Raw genomic sequence first — 5,354 nt, forward strand, 5'->3', positions numbered from 1 at the left:
GCCAAGCCCCGCTGGAGGAGCTGGAGCCCCAGCACCAGGTCACCACTGGGCGCCTCAGCTGGGCAGTACATAGTATGTGACTTTCTTATCCCAAGAATTTCACAAGCCAAGATTGGCCTTGACTTGTCCAAAGGCTGCCTACATCTCCTCTTTTTTATTTTATTGAGAATGGCCTCTGTCTTAGGTTGCCCTCAGTCATCTCTGTACTTACCCATCATTGGTAACTGGCGACTTGGCCTAGAGCCCTGTATTAGGTTGATACAGGATTCTGAGTGTCTTACCCAGCTCTGAGGATCATTCCAGCTACGCATTAGGTGAGAGTCAAGGACTGATAAGATATTTGGCCAAATATCAATTATTTTCATTACAAAGGAGGTTTAGCAAGAAGTTTTAAATGATGGATCTCAGTCCATATAGACTGTAGTGAAGTTAACGTAAGTTGTAAAACACACGGAAAACTTCCCATACAAAGTAGGAAAAGCAGTAGTGGTCCAGCCAACATTAATAACCAATGGATCCTCTGAAACTCTCCAAATGATAGGGGCTTGTTAATGAACATATGTTGTATTTCACTCTTAAATTTATCAATAACAGACTCTGTATATGGCACATTGTTAGTAATGTTAAAACAACACCCCCCAGGCACAGATTCACAGCATATATGATCTTTCAACAGCAAGTAATTGATAGCTGCATGGTAGAAAAGGGCTCCTGAGCAAACGTGATCCAATTCTTCAGCTATACTGGATAGTGCAGTAGCAGTAAGATTGATTATTTTGGTCACCAGACATGCATGCCTTCGTAGTCCAGGATTATTTCCATAAGCCAATCCAGGAACTCCTACTACCGATATAGCCATGGTAAAGGCAGTGTCTTCTCTGATTAGGATGACATTGTCATCGCAGTTCTCAGGTAATGAACATTGCCGATGTCAGCATCAGGGCCACATGGCCCAATGAGCAGTTGCAGAAATTATCAAGGGCTAACAATGTAAAAGCATATTAGCTGCATTAAAAAAGCCCCATCCATTAGGAGCCCACATTCCATACCAGTACCAGATCAGGTCCATTCCATTGATTGGTGATAGGATCCCTCCATTTCACCATTGCTCTTTTTGCAGCTGTTTGTGTATGCCAGTGTCTATCAGCTACAGAACGACCATCTTTATCCAATGTGAGAAAATTTAAAATGAATAAAACATGTGAGAGCCATTTGTTAGGAGAATGGGCAGAAAGCCCAAACTCTCCCTTTTTTTATTTAAATATTGCTTTAAAGTATTATGTGTGTGTTCAACAATGCATTGACCCTGAGGATTATAAGGAACACCAGTAACATGAGATATAAAAAAGGTTGCACAAAAATTTTAAAAGAAGTAGAAGTATAAGCAAGTCCATTCTCCATCTTGATTTATTTTGGGGTTCCCAAGGAAGCAAAAGCTTACAAGCAATGGGCAATAACATGTTTTGTAGCATACCTTTATGTAAGGAAGCAAAAATAAATCCAGAACAAGTATTGGTAGAAACATGTATATACTTCTGTCTACTAAATTCCATGAAGTGGGTGATATCCATTTGCCATAGTTGACTAGGGAACAAACTGCGAGGGTTAATTCCATAATAAGGTACTGGTAACAGGATGGAGCAAGTAGAACAGGATTTTACAACTTGTTGAGCTTGTTCTTGAGCAATTTTATGTTTTAAACATAATGTATGAGGATTTAAAGGATGTAAAGTGTGATATTATGTTGTTATTTTGATAGAATATACATGAAAAGCAGAATCTGCCAAATGATTGCCCTCTACCAAAGGTCCAGGAAGATCAGAATGTGCTCACATATGACCTATAAAGAAAGGGCAAGTACACCGTCGAATGATAGTGCAAATGTGAGAAAACAAAGTAGAAGCAGCAGAAGATTCAGGAAAAAATGAACAGGTTTATAATTGAGGAACCGATAGGAACACATATTTGATATTGATGTGTATGTTAACCACTACATCCAAAGTAGACTGCAATGCAAGTGGACCAGCAGCTAATTCAACTAGCTGTGGAGATGAAAAAGTGGTGTTCATAACTGTACGGTGATCGTCACGAATTACAGAAGCTTGATCAGTGTTGAAACTGTTGGTAAATATCAAGGCAGCATTCTCTAAAGATTGAAAACTTGTATTTTGTGGTAATACACAGGTTGTCATAAAAACTGTGATACTTTATCTGCTGGATAGTTATTATGAACTTGTCCTGAAAAAGAAGATAATCCAAGAGGCCAATCTTTGGTGAAAGACAGGCGACAAATTAGCTGTTTGTTAGTATAGGGTTGACATATACATGTCAGCTCTATCCCAAATATCTTTCTACATTCTAATCTCCCTTTAGCTATAATCTCAGCTATTGCATTACAATATGGTATGACATTCTTTTTAGGGGTAGCCTGTAAATATATCCAAAGTAAAGGAGCTTCTTGCCCCAGCAGAGCAGAGGGTAAATAATCTGTAATCAAAATAATAAGAATTAAAGGCTGATTATAATCAATATCAGAAACAAAGCTCTGAGATAAGGCTTGTTGTACCTTTTCCAAGGCCAGCCATGCTGCAGGAGTAAGCACTCATTGGGAGGTAGGAGAACTATCTCCTTTCTGAATATCAAATGAAGGTTTAAGGTCTCCTGTTGTGAGGCAGAGATGGGGACAAAGCCAATTCATATCCCCTAGAAGTTTTTGAAAATCATTTAAAGTCCAGAAAGAATCCAACTGTAAGGTCACTTTTTGTTGAAGTATTTTTCGTGTATACAATTAGAAGCCTAGATATTGATAAGGATATTGAAGTTGCATTTTTTCAGGGGCTATAATAAGACCAAAGGCAGATAACTGTTCTCTCATTTCTGTCAAACATTGTATAACCAGAGGTTCCTCGGGGCCAGATAACAAAATATCATCCATATAGTGTACAATATATAAATTGTTATATATTTCACGAATTTTTTGAAGAGCGACATCAACAAATTGTTGGCACAGAGTAGGACTATTGGCCATTCCCTGAGGTAAAACCCTCCATTGATATCTTTTCATAGATTTTTAAAAATTTACTGATGGAACGCTAAAGGCAAATCAGGGACAATCTTCTGGATGTAAAAGTATTGTATAAAAGCAATCTTTTAGATCTATTAGTGTAACATAGGAGTCTCTTAGAATAGCAGTAGGCAGTGGTAGACCTGGTTGCAAGGACCCCATAAGTTCCATAGTAGCATTAACTGCCCTAAGGTCCTGAAGCAACCGCCATCTCCCAGATTTCTTTTTGATAACAAAAATAGGACTATTTCAAGGAGAATTAGAAGGAACTATATGCCCTGTTATCAATTGTTTTTTCACCAATATCTGTGTAGCAGCTGTCTTTTTCTGCAGTAAAGGCCACTGATCCACCCATACAGGATTATCCAATTTCCATTTTATTTTTTCTGCATGGGACACAGGCTGACCATTGGCCATCAAGGGAAACCCAAGCCTCTCCGTTCATGATTGACAGTTAAAGTAACTGGAGACGTGATACCTTGTTGTTGTTTGCCTAAGTTTTTACCTGGCAAATGACCTTTAAATGCATGTTAATGGTAACAGTCTCATTTGGACTACACTCTAAAGCCCCCATTTGAGTTCGAATATCATGTCCCCATAGATTAACAGGTAACCAAGCTAAAATATAGGGGCGACAGTTTCCAGCATTACCTGATTCATCCTCCTATTCCAACAATTCAGAACTTTGTTCTAACCCCAGACTCTGACCAATATCTCATAACTGAGTCATAGTTAATTCTTTTTTCCATCGTTTAGGCCAATTTATTTGCAGAAATGACAGAAACATCAGCTCCCACATCTAGTAACCCTAAGAATAATTTAATTTAATTTAATTTAATTTAATTTAATTTCAATTGAAATTCCAGTCTGCCCTTTCTTATAGGCTGGACCCAATAAGCATCTGAAGACCCAAAACCTCCTTCCCCATGAGAGTTTGTCAATGTGGCTCCAAATAAGGCAAGAGGGCAAGAGGAAGAAGGACCAGCTGAGCAATGCACTGTCCTGGAGAAAGTGTGACAACAGTACCATTAGCTTGTGCCATAATTTTTATTTCCCCCATAAAATCTCCATCTATAACCCCAGGGAATACTTGCAATCTATTCATAATAGTACTGCTTCTTCCTAGTAGAAGCCCAAAGAATCCCTTAGGCAACAGCTCACAGATACCCATTGGGAGGGCCAGTGCTCCCATTTTGGGCATTAGGTCTGTGTAGGTGGGGGTACTGAGGTCCAGTCCTGCACTCCCCCTAGTGGCTAACTGCAAGGTACCAATTGATTTAAGGTGTTTTGTTAAACAAATGTCATGGTCCCAAAGATTTGTCAGTTCTGTCAGGCTGGGGCCTGGGGCTGGCCCTGCTCTAGTTTCCCGAACTCTGTTCTTTTAATGAATTACCTTATTTATCAGTTTTGGAGTGACATTCTTTGGCCCAATGCCTTTCCCTTTTGCACTGGGGGCAAATCCCAGGAAGATCCCTATTCTGATTTTTAACTTTCAGACAATTTTTTCACACATGTCCCTGCTGCCCACATTCATATCACCCTCATTTATTGGGCATAGCTCTCCTTGCTGATTCTTGTAATGACATACCATGCAGAGAGGCAGCCATGGCTAATCTTTGAGTATAAGAAGGTCCAATGTCAGCACATAGATTAATATACCCATCCAAATCTGTCTTTTTTGTATAAGGATGAATAGCCCGCTTACACGGGACATTGGCATTTTCATAAGCCAATGGTTTTATAAAATCCACTCTTGCTTGTGGATCCCCAAAGATCTTTCCTGCTTCTTGCAATAAGAGATTAACAAAGTCAGCATATGTCTCATCAGGCCCCTGTATGGTCTTTGAAAGTGACTCTCCCATTTTTGCTCCTTTTGAGGGGAGAGTGATCCAAGCTCGGCGCGCGGCCACAGCTGTCTCTTGAAAAACAGCAATGGGCTGTGCTATTTGAGCTAAGATTTCCTCATATGCCCCTTGCCCTGCCAACATATCAAAAGTCCAGCCAGCATTAGCTCCCTGAGCATTAAGTCGAGCAGTTTTGTGGCATTGATCAAAAAATTCTGACTTCTATACCAGGTAATCTCCCCCAGAAAGACATGCTCTAGCTATGGTCTTCCAACCAGCTGGTGCAAGTACCATGGATTCTAAGCTTTGTAGCAATGTCATTGTATATGGGGCTATAGGGCTGAAAGAATCACAAGCAAATTTTAATTCGTTCAACATTTTAAATGATAGGGGAGTATGTTTCCTCATGTTCTGCCCATCTTGCTGATATTCCTCCACAGGGAAAG

The sequence above is a fragment of the Oryctolagus cuniculus genome, chromosome 16 (assembly GCF_051225735.1).
Source record: "Oryctolagus cuniculus isolate XC-2025 breed Fujian yellow rabbit chromosome 16, ASM5122573v1, whole genome shotgun sequence".
Classification (NCBI taxonomy): domain Eukaryota; kingdom Metazoa; phylum Chordata; class Mammalia; order Lagomorpha; family Leporidae; genus Oryctolagus; species Oryctolagus cuniculus.